Source organism: Callorhinus ursinus, unplaced genomic scaffold, assembly GCF_003265705.2.
Source record: "Callorhinus ursinus isolate GAN/ISIS: 27379988/994484 unplaced genomic scaffold, GSC_fseal_2.0 scaffold10, whole genome shotgun sequence".
NCBI classification, from domain to species: domain Eukaryota; kingdom Metazoa; phylum Chordata; class Mammalia; order Carnivora; family Otariidae; genus Callorhinus; species Callorhinus ursinus.
Window position 1 is genome coordinate 6,198,593 of NW_027397072.1, and position 24,384 is coordinate 6,222,976.

The 24,384-nt window shown below is 44.6% G+C and overlaps 1 non-coding gene across 1 annotated transcript; it reads right to left on the reverse strand.

Annotated features, from left to right (window-relative positions):
* Nucleotides 1–2,028: 2,028 nt before the first annotated feature.
* Nucleotides 2,029–2,132, reverse strand: LOC112821365 (U6 spliceosomal RNA). The gene has a single exon (XR_012379896.1). It is a non-coding gene; the product is annotated as a U6 spliceosomal RNA (small nuclear RNA).
* Nucleotides 2,133–24,384: the final 22,252 nt, after the last annotated feature.

Below are 24,384 nucleotides of genomic sequence, written 5' to 3' on the forward strand. Positions count from 1 at the left end.
AAGGGCTCGGTGGGAGTTGGTTGAGCAAATCTATAGGATTCCTTTGGGACTTTTCCTCTCAGCATTCAGGGCGAGTGACCATAAGGCACAGGGGACAAGCAGAGGTACTTGCAATGTCAAGCAGAGCACATCTGACATCTGGGGTTTGGATCACAGGGAGAAGTGAATGATTGAGGAAGCCCTGGAGGTAGGAGGGGCCCAGCACCAGGCTGGGAAGTCACCTCATAAGAGGGCAGGAGATGTCAGGTCTTGGAAGTCTGGAAAGGAAGAAGTCCTAAAGTACGCACAGGAGCGCCCAGAGAAGCCTCTGTTTGGCTCCCTGATTCACTCAACAAATACCGTGCAGTCCCCTGAAAGATGTGGCAAATGTGGGATGAGGACAAGAGCAGAAAACCATCATCTAAAGGCATGGTACAGAAGCAAAGGGCTCACAGAGTCCAGACAGAGAAATCCGAAGCAGTTGGGAAGACAGTTGGAGCCTTTCAATAATGTTTGAAGCTCTTTAATTTAAACATGAATCTTGGGCACCTGGGTGGCTCAGATGGTTAAGCATCTGCCTTCGGCTCAGGTCATGATCCCAGCGCCCTGGGATCGAGTCCCACATCAGGCTCCCTGCTCAGCGGGGAGCCTGCTTCTCCCTCTGCTTCTCTCTCTCTCTCTCTCTCATGAATAAATAAATAAAATCTAATTAAAAAAATAAATAAATAAATAAACATGAATCTCTCCCACACCTTTCCATCAGCTCCGAGGTCCTGGTCTGGGCCCCTCAAATCTTCTGGGAGCACAGAAGGAATGACCCTAGGAGCAGAGGTGCCCCCTCATTGAGCATGCTCTTGAGAATTGAGAATCTCTCTCCACACTGAACCCTCCCAGGCAGCCCACAGGGGAGGTGCTGGTATCACCCCTTCTTTCCCAACGAGGGAGCTGAGGATAAGCAAGATTCAGAAATCTGACTGGCTTCGGGGTCAACAGAAACAAAGTAATGAAATCCAAACTTCCCAGAGCCCCAACCCTAACCTCTAGTTAATACCTTTTGTGCTATTAGGAGTTCTCATGCCCCTGGAAGAACCCACAGGTGGACCTTAGGAACCCAGTTGTGTGTAACTCGGGCCACGTAGCTACAGAGCTGTGCCTGAGGCCATACCCATTACTGAGATGTATGTCTGAGGTCTGCAGAGGGATCCTTCTATGCTGTGGATTTGTGCCACTCCAGTTCGGCAGTGATACAGTGCAAGAAACAGCCTTACCCACTTGGTCCACCAAATTAGGGCTTATAGACTAGAGGCCCTCTGGCTTACAAACATGTTTTGGCCAGTGCTGTATTTTATTTAAATATTAAACATGAACATTTCTAGGCAGGATATGTGCTCTCTTGTTCCATCCCCACCATCTTGCCCCCAGCAGCTTCCCACATTCCAGCTACTGTCTGCATACTGAAGGCACTTGAGCAGACTGCCCCTGATTAAATTAATGCTGACCTATTCATAATCATTTTATTATGTACTTAATGTAATTCATCAGTCCAGTTTTTATGGCTGAACATTATTCCATATAGATATATATTTGGAATATATACATTTATATATTTTTATATATATATTTATCCATTTATCAGTTGATGGACACGGGCTCTTTCCATAATTTGAGATATTATGTAGATATCTGTAGATAATGCTGCTGTAAGCATCGGGGTGCATGTCCCCCTTTGAATTAGTATCTTTGTATTCTTTGGGCAAATACCTAGTAGTACAATTACTGGATCATAGGGTAGCTCTATTTTTAACTTTTTGAGGACCCTCCATACTCTCTTCCACAGGGGCTGCACCAGCTTGCATTACTACCAACAGTGCACAAGGGCTCCCCTTCTCTAAATCCTCACCAACACCTGTTATTTCTTTTATTGTTGATTTTAGTCATTCTGGCAGGTGTGAGGTGCTATCTCACTGCAGTTTTGATTTGCATTTCCCTGATGATCAGTGATGTTGGGCATCTTTTCATATGTCTGTTGGCCATCTGTATGTCTTCTTTAAAAATATGGAATGCTTCATGAATTTTCATGTCATCCTTGTGCAGGGGCCATGCTAATCACTGTATTGTTCCAATTTTAGTATATGTGCTGCCAAAGCAAGCACCAGATTAATTGTTTAAAACACTTCAGAGATCTGGAGACAAAGGGTTTGTTTATCCCCTACAACTGGTTTCTGCTGCGATGAGCAAATCATATACTATCTGGGATTCGTGGACAATGTGGGGAAGGGAGATGATAAAGCACTTAAGACCTCCCTTTACTTCTAGCTGTTTTCTGATACCAGGAAAGGATCTGGAAGCAAAAGAGCAAAATCAAAACCAGATCTATCTTCTGGGGACAGGGGTGGCATTACTCAAGTGTCTGCCATGCTGCTAGGAAAGGGCAGTCTTGGGCCCTCCCAGCAAGGCCTCGGAGACGCTGCACAAGAGCACATGCACACCAAGGGCAGAGCGCAAGGCCGTGCTAGCTGGTCGCGGAGTGGGCGCTGCAGTCAGGCCTCTGGGGAACCACAGTCCATACTCGTACCATCGATGCACCCAGGTCCAGTCTGATCGCTGCAATTCAGCACAGCTCTCCACCGCCTCCAGCAAAGCCAGGCCAAAGAGTCACTCCAGGTGCAGGCGTGTCTGAGAAGTTTTACCACATGTCCCCTTCTCGTGTCTACCCTACATATGCAGCTCTGTGTACAGGGGGAAACGGAAGTGACCCCACTGAACACGTTGCTTGGAAGACCCCCCCCCCCGACTTCAAGTGCGGGGCTCTCGGCCAAGTGCAGACTGGCCTTGTGTGCAGTTTGCTTATGCTTTTAAGCCCAGTGCTTTGGGGGTAGCTGCAAAGAGGTGGGGTCAGGGTCCCTAGAGTTCACTGTGGGGGAAGCACATGGCCATGAGGAGACATGCTACTGTGGACTGGTCACAGAGCTCCCAATCAGGGGCAGTTTATTCCATAGACACACCCTATGAATCATTACCTTGTGGTTCAAAATGCAGGGCTTTACAGGTGGAGGTTGGTAGAAGGTGGAGCTGTGTATCTTTGTCCATTTATTCAGGCAATAATGATTCATTGGTCATTAGTACCTGAATTGGAATTACACAGTCCCCCAGGCTCCTCTCAAGGGTTACTTTCTTCCTGAATTGTTTCCTGACTCCTCCATCCACTCATATCCTCAAAAATCAGCACCTTTACTGAGGCGAGATCATTGCTGAAACACCTGCTGTCAGGGGAACCCGCCTCCTGTGACTCACGCCTTTGTGTCATCCCTCCCGGGGAAGTCTGCAGGACTTACTGACTTGCTTCTGGTGAGTCGAACATGGAGAAGGGAGGAGATGGCACTCTGAAGATAAAGTTATAAAAAGACTGGCTTTCACCTTCCATCTTGCACCCCACCCTCAGAAACTCGCTCCAGGAGAAGCAAGCTCCCGCGTCGTGAGCAGCAGTATGGGGAGGCCCGCATGGCAAAGAACTGCTGTCTCTGGTCATGAGACCTGAGGCCTGTCCACAACCACAAGAGTGTGCTTGAGCCTTGAGACAGTAACAGCCTTGTCCTCAGAGACCCCGAGCCAGGCTCACCCAGCCAAGCCTCTCCCAGAGTCCAGACCACGTAAACCGTGAGGCAACAAATGTTTGGGGCTTTCAGGCATCAAGTTTGGGGGTCGTTCGTTACAAAGCAATGGATAACTCATTCAGATTTCTAGATGAATAATGCCAAGTAACTGGGTTGTCCCACTTTACAGTCTAAAAATGTGTGCCAGGCGTGACATTCAACTCTGCACCGGCTCAGAGGTCCAGGATCCCTCCCTCCCTGGCACCCCTGCCACAACGTTGCCCTTCACACTGGCTGTGCTTGTCCCCGCCACCCTGCCGGCGCCGAGGCCCAGAGTGGGCCCCCTGACGCTCCGCTCCAGAAGCCGGCAGTCGGGGGATGGGCCAGGAGACACACGAGAGCTGGAGGGACAGGAGACCGAACAGCGCCCAGCGACCCTTGGTCAGCTTATGCCGCCTCCAGCTCTCCCCACTGGCAGGCAAACCCCAAGCCTGGTTTCCACCCTGAGAGCCGGCACACAGATGGCGAGGCCACATGGATTCCACTCGACCTGGTCACCAGGCAGGGCACGGCAGCCCACCTGAGCCAGAGGCAGCAGAGTCTCGGCTCCCACTGCCCCCAGCCAGACCCAGTCGCGGGGATGGGGCCTCAGCCGCCGCCCCGACACTGCAGGGCAGCGGGCCTTCCGACACGAAAGAGGACAGTCTTTCCAGCCTGCGGACCTCATTCAGCCTGGGGACTCCACACCAAAAGTGGTAAGCAGGTTTTGGGATTCAACTGCCCTGACTGACCCAAGGGTGAAACCCTGCCCCCGAGGCGGGTCTGGGCCAGCTGCCATGACAACCGACTCAGAGACCCAGAACTGCCCTTCCTTGGAGACCACTGCAGGCACGGCTGGAGCCAGCCCACGGCACGAGCTCTCTCTCCACGTTAGCTCAGGGGCATCACTGCCTTCCCTGCCTCCCTGGCCAAGGTCAGCCCAGTGAGTCCCGACAGTTGCACTGACTTGTTACTGTGGGGAGCAGTGGGGGTGCTGCTGCTCTGCCCTTCTAGAGGTTCCCCCCCCCCTCCCCGCAGCCCCCAGCACTTCCCAGGCAGCGCTCCGCTCCACGTTAGCCTTCCCATCTTGCAAAGAAAACCTTGGAAAAACTCCACTCACCAACTCCAAACAATACAAAGATGAATGAGAGATACTCCCTGGCCACGCCCAGGGTTATGGAAAAGCTTAAGAAGAAACAATCATGGTCTTAGCAGGTGAGGGTGGGTGGGTGGATTAAAGGGATACTACAGACAAGATCCATGTCTAGCCTCAGCTCTGAAGGCGAGGAGGCGGTCCTCCCAAGACAGAAGCTGGAAACAGGGACGGTCAAGGCAGGGGCAGCTACATGGAGCAGAGCAAAGGCACAGAAAGCAGGGAAGGCAGGTGCAGGTGAAGAGCAACCTTGATGTTGGGATAAGAATCCAAGAGAACCAGATGGGAGTGGGGGAGGGTGAAAGCTGGGGGGGGCGGGGGCAGTATGACTGGAAACATTAGCTGTGACCACTCTGCAAGGGATCTTGAATTCCCCACAAGGGATCTGAGGGTCAGCTGTTTCCAAATACTATCACTTCTGTTCTCAGGACCCAATACTGGGAACCTATTGATAACATTACCCCAAATTCCTTCTGGTCCTTTCCCAGAGATTCTGTGCTCTTATTCTCCACCAGGGAGGTACACACTGGAAATTAATGAATGGGACACAGTCTCTGATGTTCCTGGGGAAATACTGACTGAGAGAAAAAGTCACTGCATATGTACATGTATGAAGATTCCCAAAGCTCCTAACCAGGTGGACTGACAGAAGAGCACCTATGGAAGGGGACAGACAGCTGTGGTGGAGAATAAATCATGCGTTGCATTCAGACAGCTGATTCTGGAGTGATAAGGAAACCCATTTACTTACCACTTATATGTCAGATTTCACCACTGGTATTTGTTGCTAAACTGTTTGTTTTAATTTTGTTCCCCAAATTCATTTGCCGTTGGATTTAGTAACAACTGGCCCCTGTATTTCCAGCTGGTGAGCATCTCATATGGGCCAGACAGTGCGCTCTGCCTGCAGCCCAGCCACGGGAGGCTTCCATCCTCAGGACAAGCGGAAAGGCAATTCTGGATCTCACCACCTCCCAGGGAGGGGCTCCGCTCAGCCAGAGGCCACAACAGGCATGGAAGCTATATTCATTCATCTCTCTTCAGCCCAGCACGGATCTATGTGGCACTCTTCACTGTGACTATGATATTCAATGGCTCCGTCTGTTTTTATGCCTGCAAGCATGGCTCTTATTTAAATAATGTTCCAGCAGCTTCAGGGGCCTGCACGTCCCAAGGGGAGCCATGCCAGCTCTCTAGGTGCCCCTCACACCTGACCTGCTGTAGCAGCTGGCCCCAACTGCTCTGGGCCAAGATGATGCCTGAGTTATCAGGCTGAGGCCTGGTGTGGTGTGGCCCATGCCACTCCCCACAGAAACCAGGGGCACTGAAAGCACTTTGTCAAGCTGCACGGAGACTCACATCCACCCTGAGCTATCAGCACCACCCGAGAAAGTTGCAGAACTACAGAGGTGAGAACAGACCTCAGGTGTCTGATGTCTGATATGGCTTTCTCCAGATCTGCAGGTTAATAAGGGAATTCTGTGCTCCTCCCAACTGCAGTGACAATGAAAATAATAAAACAGCAACAGCAACAGGTGCTGCCAGTTACCTTGGCTGCAGCTCTGAAACCACAGATCGATTTGGGAGGTGAGAAAACACTAGTGGGGGGGGGACAGACTCAGGGAGAGACAGGCCACCAAGTAAAGGTGTGGTGCCCCTTGCCTGGGGCTGCTTAGCAAACGTGAACATAGATGTCAGGAAACAAGAGACAGATGAAGAGGTCACAAGTCTGATGCAGCCGTTGGCAGGGCCATGCTCCCTCCAAATCCTCAAAGAAGGATCCTCCCTGCCTTGTCCGGCTTCTGCTGGTCCCAGATGTTCCTTGGCTATGGCTGCCTCAATTTAAGCTCTACTTGCCTAGCCACCCAGCATCTTCCTGCAGAGAAATGAAGTTCCAAGAAGTCACCACAATGGGTAAGTAGCAGAAGTATATTTTCCGCAAAGCTTAATCCCTGAGTCAACATCCTAGATCCCCTTTATGCAAAACAGGAAGGTACCTCAGGGCATTCTTCATCCCTGCCTGCTTCCGCTCTGGGACACACAGTCCCTCAGTTACAGCTGTCCAGATCTTCTGATCTTAGTGATGATGAAATTAGCCCCTAAAGTTGTGACCAAAGGCCCCAGATTCTGAGCCAGCAGTAGAGGGTAGAGGTTATACCTATAACAAGAACCCTCTGCATCTGCCCTATCTCCATTTCTGTGGAGCGGGGCTTCCGTGGGTTATCTCAGCTCCCGACAGCTCATAAAATTGCTAGTCCAGCTTTACAGATGAGGACGCTGATGGGAAACATTCACTGCATCTGAAGGATCTCAGTCGCTGGGGAAATGATTATGAGAAAATGTGGCTACCCATTTGGGAAAAAAAAAATAATAAAGCCATATCCTCCCCTCATCCTTCATATCAAAATAAAGTCCATGTGGATCATAACAATAGTCCAAAAAAAACTTAGATTAAAATCACTATAAAGGAATTGGGTGAATATGTTCATAATCTTGTAACATGAAAAGCCATTTTAAGTATGTCAACATAGCTAGAAAACTATTTTAAAGAAATATTACTATGGCCAAAAAACACAACAAACAAAGCTGATAGAAAAAAATGACATCAGGAAAAAGGTATTTTGAGATAATATTCTTAATATACCATGAGTGCTTTAAAAACAATAAGTAAAATACTAGTATTTTCAAAAACATGGACAATTCATAAAAGAAAAATTAAATGGACAACATACGTAAGAAAAGATCTTCAACCCTTTTTCTAATTAAAGAAATATAATTTAAATCATATATTTTTCTATATCAGACGAGACAAAAGTACTGACCATGTTGGAAAATTCAAAACATTGACACACCCATGAACTATTGGTACAAGTCCGGGGATGATCTGATAACATGTATCAGCATCTTAAACACACATAACACATGGTCCGCTCATTTCAGTGTATGCATTTATCCACAGAGATCACTGCTTTTTAAAGATTCATGTTTAAAGATTTTATTGCAATGTTGTCAGAGCAGAAGAAAAGATAAACAAAAACACAAATAACTGAAATGTCCATCAGTAAGTGTTTGGTTTAAAAACTTCTGGTATATTCATACTCTGGGATAGAAGGCAACCAGTACAATGCTCACATGTGCTAATTAGGTTAACACTGGAGCTCAAGAAAGCATCCTAGCTGGAGAAAGAGCTGAAAGGATCAGCATCTAGGTAGTTCATGTTGCTAGGAGAGTGGAGTGAGCCTGCCCAGAAGCATACATATAGGAGGGAGGGAAAAGGATGATCTGGATTAGAATACTGACATTTCAGCGACGGTAAAAGGACAGGGATCCTCAAAGAAAACCAGAAAGATGGCCAGGAAAAAGAAACGAAACCTGGAGAAATGGCCATCATGGAGGCCAAGGGACTAGATTTTTTTCAAGAAGGAGGAAAGTTTAACAAAACCAAATGCTGTAAAAAAAAAAAAATCAAGTAAAATAAGTACTAATATATTTATTGGGTTTGAGGCACACACACACACACACACACACACACACACACACACACACACAGGTTGGTGGTAGTCTGAGTAAGAGGAGTTTCATGGCAGGAGGTTGGGCGCACAGAGAATCCACACTGCAGTAGGTTTAGAAGTTGACAGGTCGAGAAAATATAGAAAGTGTAGACAAATATTTCAGAAAGTTCAGCTGTAAATGAGAGGAGAGCTGTATGGGAGGAGAGCAAGAAAAAGGGCAAAGACACAGAAGGGTGTCTGGTCTCTCTTTTGTTTTAAGAGGATGGAAATCTGAATGTGCTTCAGTGCTGATGGAAGAAGATGTTGAAGAGAAAATAAATTCCCTGGGTAAGTGGGAGGAGGCGGTCCCACACCAGAAGAAAGGCATTTCCTAAATATAATGCAAAGGGAGGAAAAATATGGGTGGACATCGAAGTAAGTTTTAGGGGTTGTTGTCAGTTCATTCGGGGTGGGGGCTCAGGAGTTCTCCTCTGGATCTGCTCGATCCAGTTAGCCGACAGGGTGAGAGAAAGAAAACTCAGATGTTACAGAAGATTTAAGAGTCAGACTTAAAAATGGCATTCACCACTTCCACCTACAATTGCACTAGCTGAAATCCAGTCATTTGCCCAAAAAAGCTGCAAGGGGAGTACAAATACTGTCTAGCAGTAGACACAACAAGAGGAAAGAGACAGATGTTGGTGAGCATTAACTTTCTCTGCCAAAGGAAAAAAAAAATGTGTTGCTGTGGTTGTTGCATTGATTTTGCTAGTATTTGTGTCCCTAACAGCTGACTCTGTGACCTGAACATAGTAGGTCCTCAAAACATCTCTGAGGAAGAAAGAAAGGAAGGAGGAACTAGGGAAGAAAAATTGACTGTAAGAGAGAGGAGTGTTTTTCTAGAACTGAGGCAGATGCCTCAGACGTGGATACAGAAGGTAGCTGCTTAGCTGGTATGACTTGAGTGGTGGTCTCCCTATAAAATTCCTTTAACAATGGAGACCCAGTGTCACAGTTACCAGCTCCATCCCAAAAAATGAAGACAGCTGATCCAAAATTGAAGCCTATCAACAAAGTGCCCCAGTTATGGAAAAGTAAGAAGTTGCCAGAAACCACAAAGATAAATCACAAATATTCTACGAGATTCTATGAGAGGAGTCAGGGAAGTCTTCATAGAGATTATGACTCTCAATCCAGACCTTGAAGGGGGAGGTGGTCTTCACCAGAGCATCTATGGGGCGAGAGAACACGGAGCAGGAAGGAAAGGCGCTCTATAGCAGTTAGAATCAGTAAAGGCATGAGGTGGAAATGTGCACAAGACAGCACAGTGTGCCACTCTATACGGCCAGCCACCAGCGGGAGGGTGGGTACTGACCCACGGCTTCTAGACTTATGAGTGGTACTCATGTCTTACACTGACAAAGCAGCCACAATCCCAGCAATTAATGGGGAAAAAGTGTTTCCACCTTGTTGCCAGGTAACTAAGCACTTCATAATTCTGATGGTCACATTTATCTCTTCATTTCAGTGTAACACACTTTACAAAATAACCACAGGCTGCATCAACCTTTCCTAACATGTATTTGGAGCTCATCTCACTCTCTATATGTGTGATATTGTTTTTGTTTTAATTTTTCCCTTTAAAAAGGGAACAAATCACATCTTGCTCAAAACACTATGTCTTTATTATATCTGTATCTCCAGATTGTCTATGGTGGTATTAATGTAGCACTTTAAAATACCACTATGTTTTAATAACATAGTATACCTTTTGCTCTTGCAGAAACATCACATTATTCAATGTACGCAACTGCAAAAGGATATGACTCTTATATAATTTATGTGTCCTTGTGGTGTGTTATTAATGTGTGCACTTTATAAGGGTATAATTTTGGAAGCAATTTTCCATAAAATTGTTATAAGTGTTATCTTATAAATTTGAGATAATTTGGCACAATATTCATTTAACCAAATTACCCCACTAATAACATCTCTTCATTTGTAAATACCAGTTCAGACTGACACTACACATTTTTTGGTAAGACACTGAGCCTTCCGGAATCACCCAGATATTGCTGCATAATTTAGGGTGAGGAACAACTTGCTCTATTCCCATAAGTATGCCAGCTTTGTTCTCCTAGATTGAAATGCACAACAGACACTGTTTGGCCAAAACTAACACTTTTGGATGAGTGCTTCTAAAACTCTCATAACATTTGCTTCTGGGAAGTCATCAAGGCAGGAGTACATATCAAAATGAATAACGGATTAACATTAAAATAACTTACCATCACGTGCAGGCTTTTTGGTATCGGTTCTGTGGCTTTGTACAAGATCTGAAATGTCAATAATCTTCAGACTCTTCATTGATTATATGAAGATGATTGGGACTTGACTGGATCGAAAAGCTTTCTTGGAGCATAAAATCATTTATCCCTGATCTACTTTAGTACTTAATTATATATTACTCTATCTCGCCTATTTTTAAGGTCTATCACATCTCTACAAATATATTGCAGTCATCCACGCCATGGCATGGATTGTCCACCCAATCACTTCGTAAAGCATTTAGACAGGCTTCTGTGTTAATAACTAGCACTGAGGAGCCCCAGAGGCCTGTCTTCAGGTCCCATCTCCCCCAGATACTGGCTCTGTGTTCCTGAGAAATTTACTTCTCCTCTGTGCAGGTTGCTTTGGGTACATTACATAATCCCCCTGAGCCTGAATTCGAGTTTCTTCATCTGTAAAGTGGGCACGGTAATGCCTCTCTTCATAAGGACAGAGCGAAGAGGGTCAATGACAGAACACCAGTAAGGGCTTTGACACAGTGCCTGGCTCATAGGAGACTTCGAGAAATGTGGTTAATAAGCAAATGTGAAAAGTACTGAGGAAGGTTAAGGTCTTAAGGAAAAACCTACTCTCGTCCTAAAGCCAGCCTAGCACACAGGGGGACAGCCATTCCCTGTGCAGCTAGCAATCACAAATGAGAAGCGCTCTTTATCTCCATCACGGTGCACTAGAAGCACTAGACAAAGACTTCTTGAATTAAATTGAAACTACATTCTGATTTGATTTAAAAACATATAGCAAAATGCAAGAGGAAGACACTGAGCCTTCTAGAATCATTATACCCAATGCTGACCTGCATTCAGAGAAGGAAGAATCATGCCATGGAGTTCTGCACAATCACAAAGCCACCTAGAAGTAGCAAATGCAAGGTGCTGTTGCGTAGGAGTCTTAGAAGGAAGTGGTAGGCAGGTGAGGAGGCTGGCAGAGCTCCCAAAGACCTGGAAGCCAGGCTGGGACAGGATGAATGGCCTTGGTGGTTAGGAACAAAGGCATTAATGTGCTAATTCTCTTTGTGATTCTGAGTATAAATGTCCTGGTCCCTGGAGTCTGTAGGCATGACAGATGATGACTAACGGGCCAACTGCTCTCCCTGGCCCAGGCTGCGCTGACGCCTGGCCAGCATCTTTAAACAATGAGTGAGGTGTGGGGATAAAACACATTTTGCTAAGCTGTGTCCATTACCAAGTAAATCATGGCATATCATGGTGAGGCAGATATCAAGAGTTCTATCCTCCATGACTAAATTTCTGTATATATTGAATCTTTTCATTGACAGGGAAATCCCACCCCCCCCTTCAACCCAGTCATTCATCATGTATTCAGTAAACATTGTCTGATTGCCGACTATGCCAGGAGGAGAGAATGATAAGACACAGCCCTGCCTTCTGAGAGCTTAACACTGCCATGGGCAGCAGGCTTCACTAGTTTTTCCTTAGTACCTCCTCTAAATCCACACTTCCTTTCCTACGCCCAGTGATACCTGAAGTAGGGTGGGGGCACTTATCCAAACTCTCCTGGAAAGAAAAAAATTTAAACCCAAGGATCTCCCCAGTGAAGACACCTGGGTCTCCAGAGAGGCCAGTGTTTGCCAGCAATCAATTAGACAGTGAAAAGGTCTCAGAGTTTTGCCACCACTGGGCAGCTAAGAAGAGATAAAACAGCATAAATTATCAGGCCAAGGGCACAAAAAGGGGATCCAGCCTGGACTGCTGTGGATCAATACAGACCTGCCCTTATTGGCCTGTCAAAACTGTTTTTGCTGGGGTCTAAAACTACTTCACCCATTCAACCTTGGGTATACCCTGGGCATCCCTGGGTTTTATAAAGGAGAACTTGAATTTGCTTCCCCAAAATGGATTATGTGGAATGGATGAATCTCAACTCTCTGAGTGTTACTACTACATAATCCTCATGTGAAGCGCTTCCAACCTGTAAGGATGGAGTTAGAGGTAGAGTTAGCAAACGCTCAGCAAGAAGCCACCATTTACCCTGCTCTGTATCTGGCCTTTCAAGACAAAAAAAAAAAAAAATTAAGGAAGGACTGCTGGTCTGAGGAAATTATAATCCGTGAGAACAACACAAGAACAAGTAACAAGAGAACAAACAATGCGGGTGAGGACATATCTGGTGCTCAGTTGTGTGGCGCAGACTAAGGGCAGCTGGGATGGGGCAAGCTTGGAGTGGCTGGAGACGGCCAGAGTGGGGAAGATCACCTTCATAATGTGGGGCACACATATCCCTACTCAGAAAGCCCCTCTCAGGGCCTCCCACACTCAGAAGCAGATGACAAGTGAGAGCTGACCCAGACCTGGACACGTGCTACAAAACCACAGAAACTCCAGAGAAGGTTCAGAGAGGAACCTTTCAGTTCCACCTCAGCAGAAGGGAGAGCACTTCATGAGCAAACAAAAGCCAACCTTCTCTACAAGTTTGCAAATCCCCGCTTAATTCTCACCCTTTTACATCTGTAGCAAGGCAGTGGTAATGTCACAGGAATGTTGAGAAGTCACACACAAATGCGACAATTATTACAGCTTGGAGAGTGGTCATACGAAGTTGTAGAAACTGGCAATACATTGTGTAGAGCTGACAGTGACCTGACAGGCAAATTTCCCACAAGCTTCGGAAAGAATTTCCACCCCCCATGATGCCTGTTGACTAGCCAGCGCTGTCTTGGGTGTCAAGGGGTTCAGGCAATGTTGACGGCAATCGAGGCTCTGAAGTAAGAACCTCGGAGGTTGGTCAAATTCTTAAATACTTAGCTATGCTGTATCCAGGGAATGCTGCATGTTCCAACTAGTGCGGGGAGCTTCAGTGCTGTATTTTTAAAATGCATTTCAATTCCACAAACCCATATTGAGCATATATTGTGCCAGGCACTCGGCAAGAGAGAGAAATATAGACATAAACTATATTTCCTGCTCTTAATGAGGACCTAGTCTGACAAGAAAAACATAAGCAAATAAGTACAAAGGATGTGACAAGTATTATAAAAGAATTACGTAAAGGAAGCTAAATGTGTTACAGGCACCACTTAAATCACCATCACTGCAGGTCTAGGGCAGAACAAAACTACAAACCTATCCAGCTGCCGTGGAACTGTCTGACCACAATTTCCTCCTTGATCATAAAACCATCCAATATTCGTATAGAACACAGTTTTAATACAGTATCAGCTACATTAATTTTCACACTCCCCAAAGTAATTCCTTGTGTCTGGTATCATAAGACCCCTCTAAGAGTAAATAAATGCAGGTTCAGAAAATGAAGTGACTACACAAAACTAAGACGTGTCAAGTTACATAATTGGCCTCTAATCCTGGACCTCAAGCCATGTGCTCTTCTTAATACAGCCTATGGTTCTATCATAACTGTAATTCCTCAAGGTATAATCAATCATATAAGTAATTACACTAAATGTAAAAGGCCTAACCTGCTAATTAAAGATGGAATTTGTCAGATTGGATTAAAAATAAAACAAAACAAAAAGGAAAAGCCCAACTATCTTCTTTTAATAATGGATTAAAGGGGTGCCTGGCTGGCTCCATAGGAAAAGTGTGTGACTCTTGATCTTGGGGTTGTGAGTTTGAGCCCCACACTGGGTGTAGAGATTATTTAAAAAAATAAATAAACTTATAAAAAATTATAGATTAAAAGGGTAAGGAGACCTAGGACGTGGAAAAAAAAAAATGTTGCTCCCATCCTTAATTCAAGAAAAAAAAAAAGAGGAAAAGAAGACAGATAACCTGGAAGATCACAATAGTTCCTGAACCAGTAAGAGACCTGAGGTCTCAGTGCAACCAACTAATTCAAAACATAGGGAAAGACGGGAACTGGGAAGGAGATGGATGTAAGCACTGGCTTCCTGGAGCAGATGATGCTAAGGGTGCACTAAGGAACATCTGTAACTAAGGGTGCACTACCAGAGGCTATGGAACCCCTGGGTGCCCCAAACACAGAGGTTCACGCAGAGTTCCACTTTCTTTTTGTGGACCTCAGGAGGTGCTTACAGGAGCACTGTGGAAGGGCAGGAACCTGAGGAAGCCCCTGGGCAGGTATGTGGGAGGGAAATGGCAGAAGCGGGAGGCCACAAAGCTCCACCCAGAGTTTTCTCCCACCATCGCCTTTAGGGAATAAATGGCTTAAGACACTGGAAGGAAGAGAGCAAGCGTGTTGTGTCAAGGCCACAGGTGAAACCCAGTGCAGCTACAACAAAGGAACAGAAGAAAACATATTCTACCCCCAGAGAGGGGGTATGAGAAAATATCCTGGGCTTGGAAAATTAGAGATCCCCTACTGCTGGGGAGGACTTGATCCACCTCTTAAGAGTTCCCACCCAGGGAACTAGGGTCACAGGACCTGCCCAAAATGCAGGCTTAACCAGGACAACAGAGGACTCCCACTGGGCAGGGGCAAGGGTGTGGAGGGAGAGTCTCTCTGAGGCTCAAGCATAAAGTAAAGACTTAAAACTAATGGTGAAACAACAGAGAAAACCCATCAGGCAAACCGGCTCCAGCTGAAGCACAAAGTAATGCTAGAGGAGCCAGAATCCTGTGATGTGCAGCACCAAGGACAATGACAGCAATAACAAATCCCACACTCGGCAAATTCCCTACTAAACTGACTCAAATCCCTCTGCTGGAGGCCTAGCAAAAGAAAAGGTGTATCCATTTCCAGACAATCATTCTACTAACACTACAATTGCCAAATGTTAGGTGTTCAATAATTAGCCTACATTTTTATTTTTTTTTAAGATTTTATTTATTTATGTGAGAGAGAGAGAATGAGAGATAGAGAGCACGAGAGGGAAGAGGGTCAGAGGGAGAAGCAGACTCCCTGCCGAGCAGGGAGCCCGATGCGGGACTCGATCCCGGGACTCCAGGATCATGACCTGAGCTGAAGGCAGTCGCTTAACCAACTGAGCCACCCAGGCGCCCAATTAGCCTACATTTTTAGGATAATTCCTTCACCATGCTCCCAATTACTTTTAGGGTTTTATTCTAAGTAAATCTTAATTTTGGGAAGTTCTCTGTGATGATCTTTTAAGAATGCAAGTTCACGACACCAGTCTCTTGCTTCTCATTCTGCAGGACTGACCCTTGCTACTTGCCCAGCATGGTCTCTCACCAATCTTTGCTGAGACCACTAACTATCCTGCAATTCCTCAAGTGTCCTGATGTCTTTCCCACCCCAGAGCCTTCCCATGTGCTCTTCTCTTTGGAATGTTCTTATTTGCATTCTTCTCTGACTGGTTCCTTTTTCATCTCTCAAGCCAGAGTTTAAATGGTACCTTCCCCAAGAGGGTTCATCACCATCCAACTACAGTAGGCCCCTCTGTTTTTGCTCTGGGTGTTTGTCTTATTCTTCTGGCTGCTAGAGCAGAATACCAGAGGCTGGATGGCTTAGACAAGACTTTCTTTTAAATAGAAAAGTATTAAATTTATTTCAGTATCTAGTTTCTTTTTTTAAATTAAAGCTGTTGGATGACTTTTTTGTAATTTAAAATTCATTATTAGAGGGGGAGGAAAACACCGATAAGCTATTAAATACTGACAGCAAATAAAATGATCGAACCATGCATTTATAAAAGCCATGTTCAATAGTAAAAGGATCCAGTTATACTACTTTAGTGAAAGAAATATTCTTTGGCTTTTTATTTCTAGTTAAACACATTCTCATATTGACAAAATATCCCCTTTTCACACAATTATTGTCACAGTTCTGGAGCCTGGAAGTCTGAGATCAAAGTGCCAGCAGACTCAGAGCCTGGTGAGAACCTGCTTCCCGGGTCACAGACCAGGTCTTCCCGCTCTATCTTCACAAGGTGGGGAAAGGAGCTCTCCGGGGTCTCTTGTGTAAGGGCACTAATGCCATTCAGGAGCACTCCACTCTCACGACCTAATCACCTCCCCAAGGCCCCACCTGCAAATATCACCACTCTGGAAATTTAGCAAATGAATTTGGGGGGAGACAAAAACATTCATTCTACAGCCACACTCTGTCCCTGTGGTCCACAGTCTGCATCACAATTTAAAATAATATATTTGTTTTGTGTTCACCTGATGAATGTCTTTCCTGTAGACTGTAAACTCTGTGGAGTCAAGGAGCCTGTTTCTTTTTCTTTTTGGTACATGAATTTTTATTGTCACTTTGTTTTTAAATCACTGAATACAGGATCCCTAATACACAACAGGCAATCAATAAAATCTCTGTAATACATTTATGAAATGAGTAGCCAAAAGGGAATAGTTTCCAAATCAATGAGACTCATAAAAGAAAGGAAATAAGGGACAGAGGAAAAGAAAGAAAGAAGGAAAGGAAGGGAAGGGAAGAGAAAGGAGGAGGAGGGGGAAGGAAAGGAGGGAGGGAGAGGAAGACAGACTGAGAGCTGAGGAGAGGAAATGTGGGGAGAGGGAAAAAGAAACTGGACAGAAGTTGGTTTCACATGAGCCTTTGTTTTCCTTTAACCAGTGGGTCTCAAGTTCGGCTGCTACCAGAAAACCTTGACGGCTTTGCCCAGGGGCCACTCTAAGTGGTTCTCATTTTTGGCCTTTGGTGTGGCCTGGATACTGGAGACTTCTAGAAGCACCTCTGGTGATTCCAATGTGCAGCAGACCCTGAGAATCGCAGCTCGTACCCAGGGAAACACTGCCATCTTACCAACTCTCCGCGAGGCTAAGAGAGACCAAGGTGCTGGTCATTCTTGGGTGTGCCCATCAAGAAGATCCCAGAGAGCAGCACCATCTGGGGTCCCTTTGGATCCCCCCCAGCAAATCTCAAGTGAGAATCTGGTATTTATGGGCCCTGAAAACAGGTTGACACCATCAGGGGGTTCCTGCCTCATGAAAGAATGGTACCCTGGGTGTTCCTCACACTGAACACATCTCTCCCCTTGCTGTCCCCACTGCAAGCACACTCCATTCTTCCAGTCCCCAGGGCGATATGATCTCTCACACACCTCCCAAGGTAGGAGGCATTTCTCATGTTCTTCCTTCTCCTCTTCACCTGATTACTTTAACCCCTATTCGCCCTTCACATCCTAGCTCAAAAGTGATTTCCTAGGGGAGGCTGCTCTGTCAAGTCCACAGTAGAGAGGCCCTCCAAAAGTTCCATACTGCTTTTATGATCCCGAATCCATAACTATTGCTTGTTACTTACTTATGGGTTCTCTCTCCTACTAGACCGAAGTTTTATAAGGGCAAGGCTATGTCAATTTGTTCACTATTCACAGTGCCCAGCACATGGTGAATGCCTAATAAAAATGTGTCTAAATGGTGGAATGAATGATGCTACACAGCAAAGCAGATGTCATTTATTTAAATCAATCAGCAGGCACAGCAGGAGGAACGATGGATTGGGAATGAACAAATGTGGCTCCAAGTCCTGCCTCTCCGGTGTTGGCTGTGTGACTGCAGCTGAGTCTGCTGCCTGGCCTCAGTTTCCCCATCTATGACACAAAGGCATTGTTCTACTTGACCAATAGGTCTGTTCAGGTTTGGATGATTTAGGATTCTTTGATCTACCTCAGCATGAACTTAAAGCAGGGGACCCTCCATGGGGGAAGCTGCACTAGAAGAGCCAGGGCATTTCTAGGATGCTCTGGTTGGGTTTTATAAGGCACTGGTGTATCACCTTTTCAGTCAACAAGAGAACCTCCCTTCACGTGTGGTAGAGGCTTAAGTTCCAGCACATCTTAAGAACCCATTAAATGTCATACAAAGGAGTTCAACAACAGAAACCACTCTTGTCAATCTCTCACAGTTGGTTTCCAATTAGTCTCCTTGATTTCACTTACAGCCTAATATCTAGAAAAACTGACATTTAAGTGGATCCGAGACAAGCAGGTATTTGTTAACTATATAACTACAGGTCATCTTCTTTAATTACTGAGAATCAGTTTGATCTTTGATGAACTTAATATAAAAACCTACTGTATACATAAACCAGTGTTGTCTGTGTCAAGGGTAATATTCGATCTCTGTACTATCCCAAACGGTAGCCACAAGTCACAATTGGCTAGTGGGTGCTTGAAATGCGGCGGGTGTGATGAGGAACTGGGTTCTAACTGTACTTAATTTTAGTTCCAATAGCTATGTGTGGCGAGTGGCCACCTTACTGGACAGTGCAGATGTGTCACTGCGCACATAACAGAACCATAGGAACTGCCTTCAACGACACCAACTCCACCCATGTGAAAGTGACAAGAGCCATCTTCCTACATCTGCTGACCTCCCGATCTCTCTATTTAACTTACTGCACTCAAAGAATCCACACTGTAAAAAGTAAGGGCCAATAATGTTATAGAAGAGGATTGTAACTTTGGATGTCAGTGAGTCTCATGCATAGCACACATTTATTCCATCACCTGTATGTCCATTCCACAGACACCTGCTGAGCGTCTACTCTGGGGGGAAGAAGGAAACTGTGAGGGGGCACGTGAATTTGTGGAGGAGAGGATGAGTCCTGACTTGTAACTATTGTTCTCTTCAGTGATACTTCTTTAAAGAGCTTCAACTCTCCCTAAGATGGGCTCCCTACTTAGTTCCAACTTTAGACCTGTCCTCTTTCTTTGTTGATACAAATTAGGAGGAAAAGAGTAACAAAAATAGACCCCTTTGACAGGGCATAGATCTGTGAGGCCAGTTTCTTATACTTAATGTTTAACATAAGCAACACACACAGACACACACATGCACGCATCTACACATGCATGCACGGGAAAACTGGCCAGCAGATCCCTGCAATTCAACACTCTAAGTGATCACCAACTGGAAATGGAAACCCAAGTTAAGAGTGAGATTTACCATGCCCAACACTCTGTGCTGACTGGAAACTCTGGATAATATCAAAAGACAGAGGAAATTAAGGCTTGATGAAGCATGAATAATTAAGATCAGACCAGGACCAAGGAGAAGGGAGAGTCCAAAGAATAAAATTAATCTGTAAACATTAGGGAATAGAACTATCTGTGGCTCACATTTATTTCCAGTTATGACATGTGGAATGTCTGTCTGGCATCTGTCATCAAATGGCAAAGTTCATTTTTTTGACTGCCTCAATATAAATTTCCAACTAAACTAGATAACTTAGAATTTCAGGGCTTAGAGAAATAAGAATCATAAAACATGTAGACAATTGAAGCCAAGAACAGAAATGTGCTTCTCAGTGTGAACTAAAGAGTCCATTTTTGGTTTCTGAAAATACAACCCACCCAATGCTATTAGTCATTAAAGAGGAGACAAACTCCCACTATAAACCCTCAATTCTGGGGCGCCTGGGTGGCTGTTGGTCTTGATTTCGAGTCAGGTCATGACCTCAGGGTTGTGAGATTGAGCCCCACATTGAGCTCCATGCTGGGTGTGGAACCTGCTTAAGATTCTCTCTCTCTTTCTCTCCTTCTGCCCCTACACCCCCCAAAACAAAAACAAAACTCAATTCCTTGCACACCTCTTCCCTTTTATCTCTGCCTTCTACCCACAACACACATATATTTATAATTTCACTGCTATTTATTTAGGTCATTTAAGTTCAAACAATTAAGGAGATTTGAAGAACAATGCCATAACCTGGACCAGGGCAAGTCCAGAAATGGCTTAGGGCTTAAATCCAGTTGGAGGGGGAGAGAAATGGATGCTTGTAGACCCTTTTGATGACTACAGGCAGCTCAGTTTTATTGAGCACTGATTGATCGGATTTACTTCCTTTTCTCCACCACTCACTTCCTGTTGCAGCATGGGGAGGAAGCTGTGTGCTCTGAGGGACAACCGTACGCCGGAGTCAGCTCCCAGTGGAACCAAAAGAGCCAAACGCTCCTGGACACATGAGGCCAACTAAGGAGTCACCATGTTCTTCCTCTGGAAGAAGAGGGCCCACAGGCTAGAGCACCACAGAGAACACCTCTATGTCCATTCAGCAAGACCTGCTCACCCACTAGGAAGATGGATTAGAAGGTAAAGATGTGTTGAATTGTGTGTAAGGGCAGAGGTACCTCTGTTCCCTAGACTGACAACTGTGAGAACCACAGGGACAGGGTGAGAGTGCAATACAAGAGGTGAGAGTGATGGCTCCGTGCTCCTGGGTATGAAATTTCCAACCGGAGGCTGTACAGTACTGAAAACTGGGTGGGATGCCTAGACAACAGGTGCCAGATGGAACTGCAGCACCACAGCCCCAGCAGAAATCCTACACAGTGGCAAAGGGGAGAGTCATACAGCATAGCCTGTTTACTGCTTGATTCCCCTTTCTTATTCTTCCTGGCTTAAGGGGCCAGTTAAACCTTCACAGACATTCAAATAATTTCAGTCAATTCTGTATCTACCTTATGTTTTTGTCTGGTTTCTAGATCACAACTTCTAAGATCTTGTTAACAACCGTCTTTAAAGAAAGGGGAGGTGCAGATGTATGAGAAAGGCCAAAATCCTTTCAACATCCTATAGGATACACACTTTCAACCCATGATTCACATTGCAAAAACTATCGGTTTAGACAAGTTTTGGGAAATGTGCTTTGCCAAAGCACTCAGAGACTAAAAGATGAAAATCAAAAATAATTGTGAGATTATTTAATTATGTGCCTATAATAACGAGTAGGCTACATTTCCATATATAAAGGCATTGAGACACATTAACTGATTCTGTTAATGACAGAGGCAGAGCACGGAACCAGATGCGTGTTTCCTTGTGTTATGAAATGGGGTTTTTGCTAGATACACACATACATACACACAAACACACATCTGATAGTTAAAATAATCTAATTCAGGGGTTCCTCATAGTATTTTGGGGGGTTTCTCCTAAGTGAGATACGAATGACATATAACATTGTATTAAGTTTAAGATGTACAACATAATGATTTGATATACGTATATTACAAAATGATCACCGCAATAAGTATAGTTAACATCTGTCACCATGCACTGTTACAATTTTTTCTTTCCTGTGAGGAGAACTTTTAAGATCTACTCTCTTGGCAACTTTCAAATATACACTACAGTATTGTTAACTATTGGCACCATGTTGTACTCTGCATCCTCAGAACTTACTGATCTTGTAAGTGGAAGTTTTGTACTTTTTGACCACCTTCACCCATTTCTCCCTCCATGCTTCTAGCAACTACCAATCTCTTCTGTTTCTATGAGTTTGTTTTTTTCAGATTCCACATATAAGTGAGATCATACAGGATGTGTCTTTCTCTCTCTGACTTATTTCACTCTGCACAATGCCTCAAGGTCTGTCCATGTTGTTACAAATGGAAGGATATCCTTCTTTTTATGGCTGAATAATATTCCATTGTATATACATCACTTTTTCTTTATCCATTCATCTGTTGATGGACAATTAGGTTGTTTCCATGTTTTGGCTATTGCAAATAATGCTGCAATGAACATGAAGGTGCAGATATCTTTCTGAGATAATGATTTTGTTTCCTTTGGATATATACCCGGAAGTAGCCTTGCTGGATCAGACGGTAATTCTATCTTTAATTTTTTTGAGGAGCCCCCATACTATTTTCCACAGTGGCTGCACCAGCATGCATTCCCACCAACAGAGCACAAGGGCTCCCTTCTCTCCACATCCTCCCCAACACTTGTTATCTCTTATCTTTTTGATGACAGCCGTTCTAACAGGTGTGAGAATACATCTTATGGTGGTTTTGACTGGCATTTCTATGATGATCAGTGACGTCGAGCACCATTTTATATACCCATTGGCCATTTGTATGTCTTCTTTAGAAAAATGTCTATTCAGGGACGCCTGGGTGGCTCAGCCATTAAGCGTCTGCCTTCGGCTTGGGTCATGATCCCAGAGTCCTGGGATCGAGCCCCGCATCGGGCTCCCTGCTCGGCGGGAAGCCTGCTTCTCCCTCTCCCACTCCCCCTGCTTGTGTTCCCTCTCTTGCTGTGTCTCTATCAAATAAATAAATAAAATCTTAAAAAAAAAAAAAAGAAAAATGTCTATTCACTTTCTCTGCCCGTTGTAAAAATCAGATTGCCGGCGGGGGGGGGTTGCTATTGAGTTGTATGTGGTTTTTATATACCAGATATATGATTTGCAAATATTTTCTTCCATTCTGTTGGTTGCCTTTTCACTTCGTTGATGGTTTACTATTTGTTGTGTTCTTGAAAATAAGTAACATACCTTTTCCCCATTCCTTATCAAGTTTTTAAAAAATGAAAGGGTAGTCTCTTTGAGAAGATTTCCTATCATTAAGAATATATGTAATACTAAATATGTAAAATACGGGTTTGTATACAAATTTTAATTTATTTAATGTAAACTCAAATTTGCAATTGAAAGAATAGCTGTACTATTTTATCATCTTGTACCTCAGATATCTACATCTTACTCCCTTATTTTCCAAATGAGAAAGAGTTACCACCCTTAATCAATCAAAGCCTCAATTTATTTTTTGTATAATTGGCAGAGTTGATTGGATAATTTTCACATTTCCTTTTTACTCTAAAATCAATTACTAACTATCCATGGAGAGCATGCACAAGGTATAGTGGAAAGAGAATTGGCTTTAATTAGACAGATCTGGGTAGGAGTTCTTGTCCCTCTGCTTATTAGCTGTGTGACCATCTCGCAGTCTCTAAAATGAAGTTAATGATCCTTCCTTCAATTCTATTTTTAAGGATTAAGTGAAATGATGAATGTGAAATGCAGCAAGAAATAAAATATTATCAGCAGGATTAGTATTAGTATTCAAATTATAGAAAAATTGCTTTGTACAAATGGAAGTCTACAGACAGTGCAGGATTCAGGCTCAAGGGATTTCATGGATCCTGAACTTTTCACACCGGTTCTGCAGTGGGAGGGCCTGTTTCAGTCTGACAGTGGCTGCTCATGGTTCTAAGACAGCTAGCTGCCTGTCCAATCACAGCCACACACTCCCTGGGGTTGTGATTATCCAACTGAGCCAGAGGTGTGGAATTTTGCTTACCAAATTGCTTCTTCCTCCATAATGACCCCTTTGAATTCTCCTAATGTTTCGCCCTGGAGGGCTTCAGCAGCAACTATTCTAATGGAACGAAGAATCATGAGTGATCCATTTGTTTCTAAGTTCTCTTGCTGGGATTCCTTCAAACGAGACATATTTGTATAATAGACATTACTTTATATATAGGAAGGAATCCACTGTTTTTATTGGTTTCACAGAAATACTCGTCACATATCTGGCCATCACATGTGTATTCACTTTCTATGCTGGGTAACTAATTACCACTAAACTAGTGGATTAAAATAACACACATTTATTATCTTACTATCTCTGTGGTCAGAAGCCCAGGTAGGGTTTAGAAAGGTCCTCTGCGCTGCTCAAGGTGTGACGAGGCTGCAATGGAGGTGTGCTCTGTGCCGCAGTCTCGTCAGAGGTCCACAGAGGAAAAGATCTGCCTGTGAGCTCCCTCAGTTGCTAGAGGAACGCATGTCCTTTGGCTGTTGGCCTTTAGCTGAGGCCACTCAGCTCAAGGGGCCCCTTGGGGTTTCTTGCCATACGGTCCCCCCCTCTCTTAGGCCTCTCACAACATGGCAGCTTCCTTCTCATGCTGCAAGAGAAAAGCCTCTCTTTTATGTGTTAGGAGGCCCTGGCAGAATGTACGGGAGGGGCATTTGTACATCCTTCTGCTTTAACAATGTCTGTTTTAATTTTTAATATAGGAAATATCAGCAGCTATAACCCAAGTAAACAAAAGCTCTGTGGAGTCCTCGATAATCTTCAAGAATGAGAAAGGGTCCTGAGACCAGCAAATTGAAGAACTGCCGTTCCGGAGAGATTTGG